Source organism: Scyliorhinus torazame, chromosome 16 (assembly GCF_047496885.1).
Source record: "Scyliorhinus torazame isolate Kashiwa2021f chromosome 16, sScyTor2.1, whole genome shotgun sequence".
Lineage (NCBI taxonomy): Eukaryota > Metazoa > Chordata > Chondrichthyes > Carcharhiniformes > Scyliorhinidae > Scyliorhinus > Scyliorhinus torazame.
In genome coordinates, this window is record NC_092722.1 from 182,936,350 (window position 1) to 182,954,430 (window position 18,081).

At 51.0% G+C, this 18,081-nt stretch overlaps 1 protein-coding gene across 1 annotated transcript in view; it reads right to left on the bottom strand.

The window, feature by feature from the left end:
- The window catches only part of sema4gb (sema domain, immunoglobulin domain (Ig), transmembrane domain (TM) and short cytoplasmic domain, (semaphorin) 4Gb), a 244,050-nt gene that overhangs the window by 210,811 nt on the left and 15,158 nt on the right, over positions 1–18,081 (bottom strand).

Consider the following 18,081-nt stretch of genomic DNA (forward strand, 5'->3'; position numbering starts at 1 on the left):
AGTGTGGTGGTGGGTGAGGGGGGGGGGGTGGGGGGGATGCAGATGGAAACAAGGCAACGTACAAATAATTAATTTCCTTGTTTGGTTTATTTTTGCGGTCCCTCTGATGTCTTTGGGCTGGGCCCAATTTGACTGAAGTGCTTTGTTTATCTATCTCATGAGTTGGGGCAGCACGGCGGGGCAGTAGTTAGCGCTGCTGCCTCACGGCGCCAAGGTCCCAGGTTCGATCCCGGCCCAGGGTCACTGTCCATGTGGAGTTTGCGCATTCTCCCCGTGTTTGCGTGGGTTTCGCCACCACAGCACAAAGATGGGGCTGGTTTAGCACAGTGGGCTAAACAGCTGGCTTGCAATGCAGAGCAATGCCAGCAGCGCGGGTTCAATTCCCGTACCGGCCTCCCCGATCAGGCGCCGGAATGTGGCGACGAGGGGCTTTTCACAGTAACTTCATTGAAGCCTACTTGTGACAATAAGTGATTATTATTATTATGTGCAGGGTGGGTGTGTTGGACACGCTAGATTGCCACTTAATTGGGAAAAAAAATATTTGGGTACTCTTAAGTTTAAAAAAAAAGTCTATCTCATGAGATCATGCGGTGAGAAAGCGTTATGGTACCAGACCAGACCCCAATTTATATTCGCAAAACCGACGAGAATCTCCAATAATTTTTCAATTTGCAAACGGTGAGGAAAAGATACCTCACCCCCAGGAGTGATTCCACTGACAAATCGGGATTTTTTTGTATTGAAGCAAACTTTATTATTAACAGGACTGCAAACTTTATTATTAACAGGACTAACCCCAGTAACATCCAAGGAATCCACTGCTTTTTAACTAAAAGTTAAACAGCTCTTAAAAAATTAAAGAGAGGTCTTTGATCTTACTTTCTCATCTACTTCTCAAATTTCAATTCAGCAAATTCCACACACACACACACACAGGTCAAATGCCACTTATTAATATAATTAACTTAGTTACTTTCAGTGGCTTATTCACAAGGCCCTTGGAGAGAAGTTTTCAGGAGTCAGTCTGAGAAATACAACCCCTTTCCTCAGAACCTGGAGCAGAACTCTAAAATGTAACTAAAAACAGACACAGGGCAGGGCTGAAAATGAAACTAGTACAGACACAGCCCCTCCCATGAGTGACATCACAGCTTGCCGAGGTGTTAACCCCGTAAACACAGCTTCTGCAGACATTTAATCAGGATATCTTAGCCTAAGCTCTTTTAATACTGCAACAGACACATGATACTATAAAGATAAAAATGTTCAACATTCATCACAAAAGACTCCAGAGGCAATAGAGAAAATGCTCACAAACTAAGTCAAGAGAACACTTGGAGCGCGGTTTAAGTCCCAGGCCGTGGGCAGCATGGTAGCACAGTGGTTAGCATTATTGCTTCACAGCGCCAGAGTCCCAGGTCCCATTCCCGTCTTGGGTCACCGTCTGTGCGGAGTCTGCACGCTCTCCCCTTGTCGGCATGGGTTTCCTCCGGGTGCTCCGGTTTCCTCCCACAAGTCCCGATAGACGTGCTGTTAGGTGAATTAGACATTCTGAATTCTCCCTCGGTGTACCCGAACAGGCGCTGGAATATGGCGACTAGGGAATTTTCACAGTGTTAATGTAAGCCTACTTGTGACAATAATAAAGATTATTATTATTATTATTATTAAGTGAGCGCATTTAGCCGCGTGATTCTTGCCGCTGGTATTACTGAGAAACACAACGCTTTGAAACGTCACTCGGATTAGATAGGGGGCCTCAGCGGGGAGCGCGCGGCCGAGGCCGGACATAGCCACGTTTTCTGCACTGAGAAGTGATCTCTGGAGCCTCCAATGTGACTCCAGACCCCGCCTCCAAGCCCCAACTCACTCTGAGGGGTCCCCCGGACCCCCCTTCCCCGTACGCCACCAACACCCGTGCATGGCACCCCGGCCCGATCGCCACCGTGAAAAATGCCAGCTTGGCACCTTGGCAGTGCCAACCTGGTACCCTGGCAGTACCCCTGCCAGCTGGCAGTGCCACTTCATCACTTCGACAGTGCCAGGCTAGCGCCCAGGTCGCACTGCCAGGGTGCCCAGGTGGCATCAGCAGCGCCAGGGTACCACCCTGCCCAAAGGCCATGCACTTGGGCGCCTCCAACCCACTGGGAGACACCCACGAGTGCTGTTCTGTCTGGTCGCCGTTTGATGGGAGACCAGCACTGACTGGCGCTCGCCCGAGGTCACTGAACAGCGCTCGCCCCGAGCCAGTTAGATCCCGTGAGTGGGGTCTCCCGACTTGTATCGCCCACGTTGCGCTGCGGCACGCTACCTTTCAGGCACAGAGTGGCCGTTAAATCGCGCCTTTGATCATCACACTTGCTGAAGACGGCAAATCAAGACGTGCAAATAATAATTGAGGCTAAACTGGCGGAATTACGGTCAGTGATGTTAGCGAAAACCTGACTATCTTGTTCGTCTGCTCAATCATTCAATTTATTTTAAACAGGTAAACGCCTCAAATTAAAATACCGTGGGGAAATTGGTACAAATGCAGAAAGTCTAGAAATGGTAATATCAACAGTAATTCCCACCCTCATTACTCCTTCCTCCATTCCTGTACAGCATTCACAGCAACTAGTAAAGAAACATTGCTGAAGGGCAGCACAGTGGCAGAGTCATTATCACTGCTGCCTCACGGCGCTGAGGTCCCGGGTTCAATCCCGGCTCCAGGTCACTGTCCGTGTGGAGTTTGCACATTCTCCCCGTGTCTGCGTGCGTCTCACCCCCACAACCCAAAGATGTGCAGGGTAGGTGGATTGGCCCTTAATTGGAAAATAAAATAATTGGGTACTCTAAATGTATTTTAAAAAAAAGAAACATTGCTGAATGGAATTTTGAATAGGTGCCTAACAAGATGGAAAGATTCACACCTGAATGGAACAGGACCCATCGTACCATGGACAAAATTTCAAATGTTGTTCTTCATCTTCTAAGTTACATGACGCATTTCTTTTTTATTTGAAGGACAGTTTATTGCTCTGAGTTTTCAAACTGTCTGCAATTTTTAGACTAAACTTATTATGACAAATCCTTCACTAAAAGCCTCGTTCGTCAGCTCCCCGACAGATAATCTGGTTAAAGCAGCGAGTTCTGATTTATCTTTGCAAATGGGCACACAAGTCACAGTGAGAGGAAGACGGAGACGGTGGGAGACTGCATGACAACCGGGCGAGGGGAGAGAGGGAGAGGTGTGGGGCATGAGAGAATTAGAGGCAAACGAGAGGTAGAGAAAGCAAGAGAGAAAGGCAAAGGACTGAGCGAGAGACAAACAGCCACAGAGCAAGCAGGCAGAGGGATTAACAAAGAGAAAGACAGACACTGAGAGACGGTGAGACAGAGAGAGGACAAGAGAGGAAGAGAAAGCAGGAGTGGCAGAAACCCAAAATGCAAACAGGAAATTCATGGTTAGTTGGCAGCTTCAATGAAAAGACAATCTGATGAAGGCCAATCTAGAAACAGGTGAACCTTTTCTTTCAGGTACTCATTGGGAGAGAGAGAGAGAGATCACACAGACAATGCAGAAGGAGATAGACTTGATAGAATCAACCTCCCGCTGCTTGAGCACAGATCTCCAAGCTGCACTTACCGACGTTACTCATGGGAAATTCTGCAGCAAAGATCATCTCGGCATCTAACGTCTTAGAGAGACAATTTGCTATATGATGACGCAGATAAAATATTGAGCTTGGTTTGACCCTTTCAATGTCCATTTGTGGGGGAAATAGAAATCAAAAACATCAGGGCAATGCTCTTCAAATAAATGGAGCACGCAGCAAATGTCTGATTATTAAGTGGCAGGTTCAGAAAGCAGACCGCAGCAAGGTGCCTTATCCTGCCGTCTCTTAGGACTCTGCACTGCAATATGCGTCTTGTCTCCATTTGAGGTTCATCCTCATGTTATTCTCCATCAAAAGTTGCTGAAATCTTTGCAGAGATCGTTAAGCACTAATGATTGTTTGGACAAAGATTACTGAAGGACTCTGCTGCTGAATACTGGATGTGATTTCGGGTCATTAGCAATTGCTGATGTTATCTCGGCTCCGGGTCACTGTCCGTGTGGAGTTTGCACATTCCCCCGGTGTTTGCGTGGGTTTCACCCTACAACCCAAAGATGAGCAGGGTAGGTGGCCACGCTAAATTGCTCGTTAATTGGAACAAATTAATAGGGTATTCTAAATTTATTTTTTAAAAAGCACTTGCTGATGTGGACCTTTGTCCAATGTATGGAACTGATTTTAATCTAAGTATGCTCTGTTTTTTTAAAGCTCAGCACAGCTGCTGTTTGGCGAGTTCTCGTGTGCTATTTTCCATCTTACTTAATTCCCTTCCTCCTCTGAGATGCTGAATAATGCAGAAGTTCTACTTCACATTGCACAAAAAAGCAGTTTCTAAATCTGTGCCAGTGTGATCTTCGCCCGGCCCCCATCCAGCCCCCCCTCCCCCTGCCAAATGGTGATGGACTGATTAAAAATGTTATTTCCTTCTCCCAGCTTCATCCCAGCCCATCTTTCATTCAATTAGCACAAGCATTCATTCACCTTACCAAAGATAACTGCCCTGTTGGTCGATGTCAGCCAACAATAGGGAATGGAGGGGGAACACTGCAATTAGGGTTGCCAACTATTGCTCTGGAGTCTCCAGAAATTGAAGGTTAATCACGCGAGACATCACAGCCTGGATCTCGCCCTCGCTGGGTGGGGCCCAGGTTTACATATTTAAATGAATAATTTGCATATTTAAATGAACAGACAGACTGACTTAAATATGTCGGCGCCCGAGGCTCCCGAGGCCCGGGAACGAACGCCTATGCCTGGGAGACCTCGCCATGGTGCCATTTAGAGCTGGACCAGGTGTAATGACACCTGGGGGGGGGGGGGGGGGGGGGGGGGGGGGGGGGATCTCCCAGGGCATCAGAGGCCCCTGTGCTGCCCTGCCAACATTTATTAGCAATGTGATAATGACCAAATAATTTGTGTTTGTGATGTTGATTTAGGGATAAATATTGGCCAGGACGCCAGGAATAACCTCCTTGCTCTTCTTCAAAATAGTGCCCTGGGATCTTTTACATTCATGTGAGGTGGGACGGCACAGTGGCACAGTGGGTAGCACTGCTGCCTCACGGCGCCAAGGACCCGGGTTCGATCCCAGCCCCGGGTCACTGTCTGCGTGGAGTTTGCACAATCTCCCCGTGTCTGTGTGGGTCTCACCCCCATAACCCAAAAGATGTACAGGGTAGGTGGATTGGCCACTGTGGTAGTCACCACTAGTAGTATTACATGTATTGCGGTATGTCCCGTATAGTAGAGGTACATGGGTAACTCCCTGCCTGCCGGCTCCACCCAGTAGGCGGAGTATAAATGTGTGTGCTCACCGGTGCTGCAGCCATTTTGGTTCCAGCTACAGGAGGCACAACATCTTTGCTCAATAAAACCTCGATTATTCCACTACTCTCGTCTATGTGGTAATTGATAGTGCATCAATTTATTGAGCAAAGTTTTTAAAACGATGGATCTCCGCATCAAGCCTGATCACCTGCAGCTGAGCCCTCAAGCAGCCAATGCTACACCCACTTTGACCACTGGCTCGCCTGCTTCGAAAGCTACTTCGGAACATCCACAGAGGAACCCTCGGACTCCCAGAAGCTCCAAGTCTCTATTCACGGGTGAGCCCTGACATTTTTCCTCTCATCCAGGATGCGCCCACCTACTCCGAAGCGATGACACTTCTGAAGGGACATTACATTCGACCAGTCAATCAAGTACACGCCAGGCACCTCCTAGCCACGAGACAGCAACTCCCCAGGGAGTCTCGGACGATTTCTGGCGTGCCCTGCACATCCTAGGTAGGAACTGTGACTGCCAGGCAGTTTCGGCAGTCCAACACACCAAACTTTTAATTCGAGATGCTTACGTTACGGGCATGAAGTCTGCGTACGTCCGCCAGCGGCTACTGGAAGGAGGTACGCTCGACCTTGCGGGGACTAGGCAGCTCGCTAAATCGTTAGAAGTGGCCTCCCGTAACGTTCAATCCTACGCCCCCGACCGCGTGGCACCCTCATGGTCATTGTGGGCCCCACCAGCTGCCGACTCCAGCTCACCGCAAGCCTGCGCTGCGTGGCAACCAGCCAACTCTTGGGGGCCCAAGTGCTATTTTTGCAGGCAGCGCAAACACCCCAGGCAGCGTTGCCCGGCGCGGAGCGCGACCTGCAACGGCTGTGGGAAGAAGGGACACTTTGTTTCCGTTTGTCAGGCCCAGTCGGTCGCCGCTGTTTCCAGGCCCGGCGTTCCTACACCCCCCACGTGCGATCCAGGGGCGCCGCCATTTTCCTCTTCGCAAACCATGTGCAAACTCCAGGAGCACAGAGAGCTTCATCCACCCCACTACGGTAAGACGCTGCTCCCTCCCGTTACACCCAGTCACCCAGAAAATCTCCCTGGCCTCCGGATCCCATTCCGTGGAAATCCGGGAGTATTGCATTGCGACCCTCACCGTCCAAGGCGTCGAGTTTAGCAACTTCCGGCTCTACGTCCTCCCCCACCTCTGCGCTGCCCTGTTACTCAGCCTGAACTTCCAGTGCCACCTCCAAAGCTTAACCTTAAAATTCGGCGGACCCCTACACCACCTCACCGTGTGCGGCCTCACAACCCTTAAGGTCGATCCACCTTCCCTGTTTGCGATCCTCACCCCTGATTGCAAACCCGTCGCCACCAGGAGCAGACGGTACAGCGCCCAGGACAGGACCTTCATCGGGTCGGAGGTCCAACGGCTTCTGCGGGAAGGGGTCATTGAGGCCAGCAACAGCCCCTGGAGAGCTCAAGTGGTAGTAGTAAAGACTGGGGAGAAGCACAGGATGGTCATTGACTACAGTCAGACCATCAATCGGTACATACAGCTCGACGCGTACCCCCTCCCACGCATATCTGATATGGTAAATCAGATTGTGCAGTATCGAGTTTTTTCCACAGTGGACCTGAGGTCCGCCTACCACCAGCTCCCCATCCGCCCAGAGGACCAGCAATACACTGCGTTCGAAGCAGATGGCCGCCTCTATCACCCTTAGGGTTTCCTTTGGCGTCACTAATGGGGTCTCGGTCTTCCAGCGAGAGATGGACCGAATGGTTGACCGGTACGGACTGTGGGCCACCTTCCCGTCCCTAGATAACCTCACCATCTGCGGCCACGATCAGCAGGACCACGACGCAAACCTCCAAAAATTCCTCCAGACTGCCAAACTCCTTAATCTCACGTACAATAAGGAGAAATGCGTGTCCCGCACCAACCGCTTAGCCATCCTTGGCTATGTCGAGGAAAATGGAGTTCTAGGGCCAGACCCTGACCGCATGCACCCCCTCATGGAACTCCCACTCCCCCACTGCCCCAAGGCCCTGAAACGATGCCTGGGGTTTTTCTCCTACTATGCCCAGTGGGTCCCTAATTATGCGGACAAGGACCACCCACTCATTCAGTCCACAGTCTTTCCCCTGACGGCTGAGGCCCGCCAGGCCTTCAACTGCATCAAGGCAGACATCGCCAAGGCCACGATGCACGTGGTTGACGAGTCCCTCCCCTTTCAGGTCGAGAGCGATGCATCGGACGTAGCTCTGGCCACCACCCTCAACCAGGCAGGCAGACCGGTGGCCTTCTTCTCCCGCACCCTCCATGCCTCCGAAATACGGCACTCCTCTGTCGAAAAGGTGACCCAAGCCATTGTGGAAGCTGTGAGACATTGGAGGCATTACCTGGCCAGCAGGAGATTCACTCTCCTCACTGACCAACGGTCGATCGCCTTTATGTTTAATAACACACTGCAGGGCAAGATCAAAAACGACAAGATCTTGAGATGAAGGATCGAGTTCTCCACCTATAATTACGAGATTCTGTATCGCCCGGGGAAGCTCAACGAGCCCCCTGATGCCCTATCCCGCGGTACATGTGCCAGCGCACAAGTGGACCAACTCCGGGCTCTCCACTATGACCTCTGCCACCCGGGGGTCACCCGGTTCTTCCATTTCAGCAAGGCCCGCAACCTGCCCTACTCCATTGAGGTCAGGACCGTCACCAGAGACTGCCAGGTCTGCGCAGAGTGCAAGCCGTACTTCTACCGGCCAGATCGAGCACACCTGGTGAAGGTCTCCCGCCCCTTTGAGCGCCTCAGCATGGACTTCAAAGGGCCCCTCCCATCCACCGACCGCAACACATACTTTCTGAACGTGATTGATGAGTACTCCCAGTTCTCTTTCGCCATCCCATGCCCCGATATGACTTCTGCCACAGTCATAAAAGCCCTCCACAGCATCTTCACTCTGTTCGGTTTCCCCACCTACACCCACAGCGATCGGGGATCCTCTTTTATGAGCGATGAGCTGCATCAGTTACTGCTCAGCAAGGGCATCGCCTCGAGCAGGACGACCCCCGGGGAAACGGGCAGGTGGAGAGGGAGAACGGGATGGTCTGGAAGGCCGTCCTGCTGGCCCTACGGTCTAAGAATCTCCCGGTCTCCCACTGGCAGGAGGTCCTCCCCGACGCGCTCCACTCCATCCGATCGCTCCTCTTAACAGCAACTAACGCGACCCCTCACGAACGTGCGTTTGCCTTCCCCAGGAAGTCCACCTCCGGGGTCTCGCTCCCAACATGCCTGACTGTTCCTGGACCGTCCTCCTTCGCAAGCATGTGCGGACACATAGGTCGGATCACTTGGTCGAAAGAGTCCACCTCCTACACGCGAACCTGCAGTACGCCTACGTGGCACACCCCAACGGGCGCCAGGACACAGTCTCCCTCCGGGACCCGGCACCCGCTGGATCCCCCCCACCTGACAACGCCCCCCCTCCCCCCGGTTGCCTCATTCACCCCTTTGCCACTCACCCCCCCTCCAGCGAACCTCAGCGTAGCCCCAGCCCCAATAGATCATAGAATTTACAGTGCAGAAGGAGGCCATTCAGCCCATCGAGTCTGCACCAGCTCTTGGAAAGAGCACCCCACCCAAGGTCAACACCGCCACCCTATCCCCATAACCCAGCAACACCACCCAACACTAAGGGCAATTTTGGACACTAAGGGCAATTTATCATGGCCAGTCCACCTAACCTGCACATCTTTGGACTGTGGGAGGAAACCGGAGCACCCGGAGGAAACCCACGCACACACGGGGAGGATGTGCAGACTCCGCACAGACAGTGACCCAAGCCGGAATCGAACCTGGGACCCTGGAGCTGTGAAGCAATTGTGCTATCCACAAGGCTACCGTGCTGCCAATAGGATCTGTCCTCCCGCTGGTTCCACTTGGGGTGACGAAGACGAGGACAACACGCTCCCGGAGTTGCAGGTGACCAAGTCGGCGCCCACATCACCACCAGGACTGAGGCTATCACAGAGGAGGGTCAAGGCCCCCGACAGACTGAACTTGTAATGTTTTCCACCACCCCGCCGGACTCTTTTTTTAAAACAGGGGGTGAATGTGGTAGTCACCACTAGTAGTATTACATGTATTACGGTAAGGCCCATATAGTAGAGGTACATGGGTAACTCCCTGCCTGCTGGCTCCGCCCAGTGGGCGGTGTATAAGTGTGTGTGCCCGCCGGTGCTGCAGCCATTCTGGTTCCAGCTACAGGAGGCACAACATCTTTGCTCAATAAAGCCTCGATTATTCCACTACTCTCGTCTTTGTGGTAATTGATAGTGCATCAGCCACGCTAAAGTGCCCCTTAATTGGAAAACAAATAGGGCACTTTAAATTGATATTGAAGAAAAGACATTCACATGAGACCCCAGCTTAGCTGTCTCATCTGAAATACAGCAACAGTGCAGTGTTCCTTCAAGCACTGCGCTGGAGCCCCAGTCTGCAGTGGGGCTTGAACCCCCAAACCTTGCGATTCAGAGGTGCGAGTGCTACCAACTGAACCGCAGCTGAACAGGAAATACTGGAAATACTCACTCAGCATCAGTGGGGAGAGAAAAGCAAGATGTTTCAGTTTGATCGCAACCGACTTAACAGTTTCACTCTCTAGTCTCTCACCTGCCGAGTATCTCCCGGACTCGCTGTGTTTAGCTCAGATTTCCAGCACCCACGGTATTTTGCTTTCGTACCACTGATTTTCTAACACTTCCTCCCCATGGTTATGGTTCTGGGTCCCCAACAGGAGGTTGGAAAACTGCCTTGTTTATGCTACCACTACAGCATTTGTTTTTTCATTAGAATGTAGCAACAGAAAAACCACAAAGCACGATCCTTGTTGGGGAAATATAGAACAGACAAATTGTTGAGACTCTGCTCTCAAAGCTTATGGAACCTCAGCCCCTGATGGCGGACACAGCAACACCTCTGGGGTCCAGATCATCACCCACAATGTGCTAAAAACCTCAATTAGTATGTATGCACCATTCCATATCGCCACAAATTTAGTAACCAAGGTTACAGCAGATATTTTTAACTATAATGGCAAGCTAGCAGAAAATTAGCAATGAATTCAATTATCCGCCTTTCATTTCGTCGAGATTTATCCAAAAACTGCTTGTATAATTCATGTAACTCTGGGTTCCCTGATACCTCATATGCTGATAATCAGATTTTCCTCTGTGCCGCTAGAACGGTGAACAGCCTCGCGCCGCGCATAACCATATATTACCTTTTCAATGATGGAATTATCTTAGCAGCTTTCAAACCACTCAAGTCATTTCTGTTCCGTGACATGTGAAATAAAGGTTGCATTTCTCCAATACAATATTTAGAAAACAAAATCGGAGAAGGGAGAGGAGTACTGTTGATGTGATAATATTTGTGTTTTATACTGCACCATATCACATCAAAACATCTCAAATTCACACAATGAATCGCTTCCTCATTGCAATGGCTGGCTGTGAGCTGCTTGACAGATGTGCAACATCCATTTTGTGCCGGCCGATTTCCGCAATTGGAGCTACGAAATGAGCAGCCAGCTCACCCGCCTTTGGTGGTAAAGTCGGAGGGAAGATGCACTTTAGCCAGAGTAGAGCACATGGGGATCTTTAACATCCATCTGAACAGTTTGTCGTGAAAGAGTTTGCTTTTCACGCCTCACCCAAAGCTGGGCACCTCCAACAGTGCGGGTCACCCTCAGGGGACAATAGTGGAGCGCCAACTGAGGTTGCGGGCAAAAACTCTCACAGGATGGAGTTCAAACTGGGAACCTCTGATCTAGAAGTGACCTAGATTACGGTGGCATCAAATTGAAGGCGTTTGCCCACTGCCTGGCTTCCAAATAATAATAATCTTTATTACTGTCACAAGTATCATAGAATTTACAGTGCAGAAGGAGGCCATTCGGCCCATCGAGTCTGCACCAGCTCTTGGAAAGAGCACCCTACCCAAGGTCAACACCTCCACCATATCCCCATAACCCAGTAACCCCACCCAACACTAAGGGCAATTTTGGAAACTAAGGGCAATTTATCATGGCCAATCCACCTAACCTGCACATCTTTGGACTGTAGGCTTACATTAACACTGCAATGAAGTTACTGTGAAAAGCCCCTAGTCGCCACATTCCGGTGCCTGTTCGGGTACACTGAGGAAGAATTCAGAATGTCCAAATTACCTAACAGCACATCTTTCGGGACTTTTGGGAGGAAACCGGAGCACCCGGAGGAAACCCATGCAGACACAGGGGGGAATGTGCAGACTCCACACAGACAGTGATCTATGCAGGGAACTGGACCCGGGTCCCTGGTGCTGTGAAACAACAGTGCTAACCACTGTGCTACCGTGGCTCTATTTTGATCACTGAGCTCTACACGGTAAAGAATACTCCTGGTTCAAACAGCGAAACGTAGTGATATGCCTGTAAGCAATGTCATAGATGTCTGGTGGGTGTGACCTCCAACCAGCAGGTGGTGGTACAGACACACCAGGCAGTCTCAAGACAGTGGTCATGTGACAAGGCACTCCGCTATACGTGGGGGCACATCCGGCCATCAGGAGATGGTTGTAAGACGTAGAAGTGGCTAGGGTAGTTCCAGTGGAATACAAAGAAACTCCATGATAACTTGCTCTGTAACAGATCGTTATCTTACCACGTGTGATTCAGTAAAGATCCCGGTTTTGACAAGTCATGTCGTTTGGTTGATTCCCTGCTAGACACTGAACACCGAACACGACACAAAAGACTGGAAGATTGCCAATTCACAAAATGGGTACAGGTTGTGGCAATACCATTACCTTCAAGCACTTCAAGAATACAACTCCTTCACCTCCACTAGAGGCAGAGGAAGATGGACAATAAATACTGGCCTGGCTACCACAGGATGAATGTCAAACAACAGGTTACACTGGTGATTCTTCCACGAGATAACTATGGGGATGTGAAGTGTGATATGGCACCGAGGTGGCGGGCAACAGAAATTGGCACCCGCAGTGGAAATGTTTAAACTGTAATGCTCTGTTTGGCAGTCACAAGGTGTTTATTGAGCAAGTGGAGTGGGACCTGCCTATGCAAATTATGTAACTGCATAGTTTCCTGCTATTCTCACCAGTTAAAGGAAGTAGAGACAATGACATTATGTCCCGAGGCACGCTCTGTGATAAATAAAGTGCTCGTTTCATAGCTCCGATTGTGGAATAGGCCAGGGTAAAATGCAAAACTGCAGAACAGCACCAAAATCCATGAGAATTTCTGGGAATTGAAAAAAAACCGACCAGAAGCTATTTAAAAAATATATAATGCTCGATATGAGTGGCAACTTTCCTGATCCTTTTCCAGGTTTTATTTGCATAACCCGTTGGAACTCATGCTTGTCTGCCCACTTCCTCATAATCATGCTCTTTGGGAGACTCATTTCAGAGGCAATTTGTCATCAATAGCTTCCTCCGTCTCTATGGGTTGCACAAGCTGCCTGTCTGTGCAAGATTCAACTTGTCAATGTGGTCAGTGAGTGGGGGGGGGGGGGAAGGCATTTGGGGGATCAGGAGTTTCCCCCCAGCTAGCTTGCTCCACAACCCTTTCCAAAATGTTTAAATCTGTCCCCCATTCCTAAACTTAACTCAGTAATTTAATAATAATCTTTACTGTCACAAGTAGGCTTACATTAACATTGCAAAGAAGTTAGTGTGCAAAACCCCTAGTCGCCACATTCCGGCGCCTGTTCGGGTACACAGAGGGAGAATTCAGCATGGCCAATTCACCAAACAGCAAGTCTTGCGGGACTTGTGGGAGGAAACCGGAGCACCCGGAGGAAACCCGCGCAGACACGGGGAGAACGTGCAGACTTCGCACACACAGTGCGGGCAATGGATGCTAGGAAATGGAACATTTTTAAGGCTGAGTTAGATAGATTCTTGATTGACAAGGGACGCAAAGGTTATCGGGGCCAAGTGACCTACTCTTGCTCCTAACCCGTATGTTTGCATGTGCTAGGAACCGCGCATGTACACTTGTGTCTGTGTTTGCATCGGGTGAAGACAGGACCAGGCTTTGCCATGATGCTACACACGGTCAAATAGCTTACGGTCACTGACCAGGTTGAGGCAATAGGAATGGGCAGCTTGGTGAGGTACACGATAGGTGTCGTTGCCCTGTGAGGCGATAAAAGCCCCAGGTTTCAGACTTGGCTCAGCGTTAGCACTCCTTTTTTTAAACAAACATTTTATTCAAGCATTTATGGTTTTCTAACAACAAAAGATCGAAATATAAACATAATTCAGTACGTAGCACCCCCCCCCCCCCCCCCCAACCAACAACCATACCCAGCCACGTGGCTGATACACACAAGTCCCCAGTCCCTCCATCTCCTCTCGCTGATCCCGCCTAAACTAAACTATCTCCCCCTACTCCCCTCATTCCCTACCCCCCCCCCCCCCTTATTGAATCTGCTGACAGTTTTAGTTTTCTCCGAAGAAGTCGAATAAACGGCTGCCACCTCCGGACGAACCCTAACGTTGATCCTCTCATGGGCGAACTTAATTTTCTCAAGCCTGAGAACCCGGCCAAGTCGCTAACCCCGCCCCCCCCCCCCCCCCCCCCCGATTTCGGGGCTCCGGGTCCCTCCACACTAATAGGGCAACATGGTAGCATAGTGGTTAGCACAGTTGCTTCACAGCTCTAAGGTCCCAGGTTCGATTCCCGGCTTGGGTCACTGTCTGTGCGGACGGAGTCTGCACATCCTCCCCGTGTGTGCGTGGGTTTCCTCCGGGTGCTCCGGTTTCCTCCACAGTCCAAAGATGTGCGGGTTAGGTGCATTGGCCATGATAAATTGCCCTTAGTATCCAAATGTTTAGGGTGGGGTTACTGGGTTATGGGGATAGGGTGTAGGCTGTTGACCCCTGGGTAGGTGCTCTTTCCAAGGGGCCGGTGCAGACTCGATGGACAGACTGGCCTCCTTCTGCACTGTAAATTCTATCTATGAATCTATGATAAAGATCCGTCTCCGGGCTACCAAGGAGGCAAAGGCCAAAATGTCAGCCTCTTTCGCCGTCTGGACTCCCGGGTCTTCCGAACCTCCAAAGATCGCCTTCTCTGGACTCGGCCCCAGCCTCATTTTTAGCACCGTGGGCATGACACACACACTTGAGCGCAGGTTCGGCTCCCAGTGCAACACTAAGATCCTGCACGGCCGGAGACGCCATCTCCTGTTGGAGGAGATATTTAACCCAAACCCACTCGGGTCTGTGGGAAAGACCCCAGGGTGTGGCTGCAAGAGGAGCCGGTTGTGAATTCTCCCGGATCTCCTTGGCCAACATTTATCCCTCAAAGAAAGCACTGAAAAACAGATGATCCCATGGATCATTTGGTGGGGTCTTGCTGTGTGCAAACTGGTTAAATTCCTGAATCACTACAGCTCCATGGGGCATCAAGTACTTTGGGATGTCCTGGGGCGATGGGAGATTTTTAGAAAACAGTCGTTCTGAAATTCAATATGGTTGGTCACTGCTTACCCTGTTTCCTTGGGGATTCCCATCCTTCCTCCCTGAACAATGGCAGGAAGCCAAGAAAAGTGGTGGGAAAGTGTCGTGTTAAGCACACTGAGGTAACACGGGCTGCAACTGGATGCAGCTATAACTCAAGTAGACTCCAGACCTTGAAGTTAGTTCAATTTGATTTATTGAACCTGTCACACCGTTAGCACAGTTCTTCGTGGTTCGACTCTCTGCTAACCTAAGTGTGATTTCTCTGTCTGACTGAACCAGACTAGCTCTTAGCCACGTGCTGTATGCGTTACGTGATATGTACACGTGGACTCCACTCTGTAGATGTCCCTAGTGGAAAGAGGCGGAGTGTGAGTGCCTTGTGCCTTTTATAGTGGGAAATCACCCCCAAGTGTTCTGTCTGCTGATTGGTTAGGCCCCTGTTCTCTGTGTTCATTAGCTGCCTGTCTGTATCTCATTAAGTGCATGTCTGCACATCATGACATCTCCCCTTTTGAAATGTTTTTCTGCAGCCTATGTGGAAGTATTTACATGTGTAGAGCCGAAAACTAACATATTTACATGAGATGGCAGATGGAAACATATGTACATATGAAAAACAGGTGTCTAGTGTGGGCAAAAACAGGACATAGCAACAAAAACAAATGTTCATACGTCCAGTCTCTGGGCTTGCGGCTGATCCTGGTCGACCGCCGGAGAGGTGGTGCTGGGGACGACGGCGCCTTGATGGGCGGGGATTGCAGCCAGACGGGTGGCCTCGTGGTTCGAGGTGTCAGGAGGTGGCACAATAACAGATGGAAACAACGAAGAATGTGGTTTCAGGCGGGCAGCTGTGCCAGTGCCCGTCTGTTTCGCCGCACAAAAGAGCCATCCGCCATACGCACAACAATACGATCGAGGAGAGCAGCCTGTCGGACAACAACCGCTGGAATCTGACCAGCCTCCATCAGGTAACTTGATCCGAACAGCATCCGCCGGGGATAGCACAGGCAAATCGGTGGCATGAGCATCATAGCCCTGCTTTTGCCGGTCCCCTGCGTTTCTGCACCTTCTGCAGCACCGGGAGGTGATCCAGATCAGGCAAGTGTATGGCTGGAAGAGTCGTCCGCAGGTCCCTGATCATCAGGAGTTAAGCCGGTGACATGCCGGTAGGACAGAGGGGTTGCCCTGTACGCAAGCAGCGCAAGGTTGACGTCAGAAGCAGAATCCGCAGCCTTGCAGATGAACTGCTTCACTTCACCTTCCCGTTGGTCTGTACGTAATGTGGGCTGGAATGACGTGATGGAACTGGTATAGCTGGGCAAATCCTGACCACTCTTGGCTGCTGAAGCAAGGACCGTTGTCACTCATGACAGTGAGGGGAATGCCATGCCTGGAGAACGACTCCTTACAGGCCATTGATGTCGGTCTTGGATGTGAGGTCCGAGAGCTTCACAACTTCTGGGTTGTTGAAAAAATAATCGATGATGAGCACACAATGACGACCATTGGCGTGAACGAGGTCGATGCCCACCTTGGACCACGGGGAGGTCACCATTTTGTGCTGTTGAAGGCGTCTCCCTTGCTCTGCGCTGGCTGGGAGCATTGACAGGTCGGACCAGTTGAGGACCATATTTGAGATGGTCCTGACTAATCCAGGCCAGTAGACAGCTTGCCTGGCTCAGCGCCTGCACTTCTCGACATCCAGATGCCCCTCGTGTATTTGCCGGAGCAACAAGCTCTGGAGACTGCGAGGAATGACGATGCGATCCAGCTTGAGGAGGATGCCATCAACCACCGTCCAGGTCGTCCTTCACATTGAAGAATTGGGGACACTGCCCTTTTTGCCAGCCATTGGTGAGGTGGTGCATGACACGCTGCAGAAGCGGGTCCTTGGCTGTCTCATCTCAAATGCGGATCACCTTTTCATCCGACGCCGGGAGGTTGCTGGCCCACAGCTGCACCTGTGATTCAATCTGTTGGATGAATTGGCCGGCGGGTCACAGGCAAGGTAATGGAGCGGGCCAAGGCATCCGCAATAATGAGCTCCTTTGCCCGGTGTGTACACGAGCTGAAAGTCGTGCCGTCTGAGCCGGAGGAGGATGCCGCTGCAGCGGGGTGTCATGTCGTTCAGGTCCTTGTGGATATTGTGGACCAGAGGCCTGTGGTCCGTCTCGACGGTGAACGACATAATCGTGTGAACTTGAGAATTCCAGTTAGCAGGCCCAGGCATTCCTTTTCAATTTGGGCCGTACAGCTGCTCGGTGGGTGTCATCGCCCGTGATGCGTAGGCAACCGGTGCCCAGGATGAGGTGTCATCGCGCTGGAGCAACACCGCGCCGATGCCATCCTGGCTCGCATCTGTCGAGATTTCCGTTTCCCTGTCAGGATCACAAAAAGCCAATACAGGTGCAGTGGTGAGCTTGGCTTTCAGCTCCAACCACCTGCTGGATGAGCTGCCTGCCACTCAAAGGCTTTTTCACCAGGTGTCTGAGGGCCGTGGTGTGTGAGGCCAGGTTTGGGATAAACGTGCACAAAGAAGTTCACCATTCCGAGAAGCGCAGCACGCCTTCTTGTCTTCAGGGGTCTTCATGGCTTCGATGGCCTCTGACCTTGTCTGTGTCAGGCGCACACCCTGCTGAGATATCTGGTCACCCAAGAACTTCAGTGTTGACATGCTAAAAGAACACTTTGTCCTGTTCAGCCTTGAGACCATTGGCATCAACACAGCGTAATATCTGCTGGAGACGAGAGATGTGCTCTTCGGGGGTTGTGGACCAAATGATAACGTCGTCTACACACACGCGAACCCCTTCAATGCCCTCCATCATCTGCCCCATGATTCTATGGAAGATCTCTGAGTCCGAGACAATGCCGAATGGCATACGATTGTAGCAGTACCTGCCAAATGGTATGTTGAAGGCGCAGAGCCTTCTGCTGGACTCATCCAGCTGGATTTGCCAGAACCCGTGTGATGCATCCAACCTTGTGAAAAACCGGGCGTGTGCCATTCTCACTTGTCAGTTCCTCCCGCTTCGGGATGGGGTAGTGTTCCCGCATTATATCTTGGTTTAGATCCTTGGGATCAATACAGATGCGCAGCTCCCCTGATGGTTTTTCACACTGACCATCCGAGCTGACCAATCAGTCGGTTCTGTGAC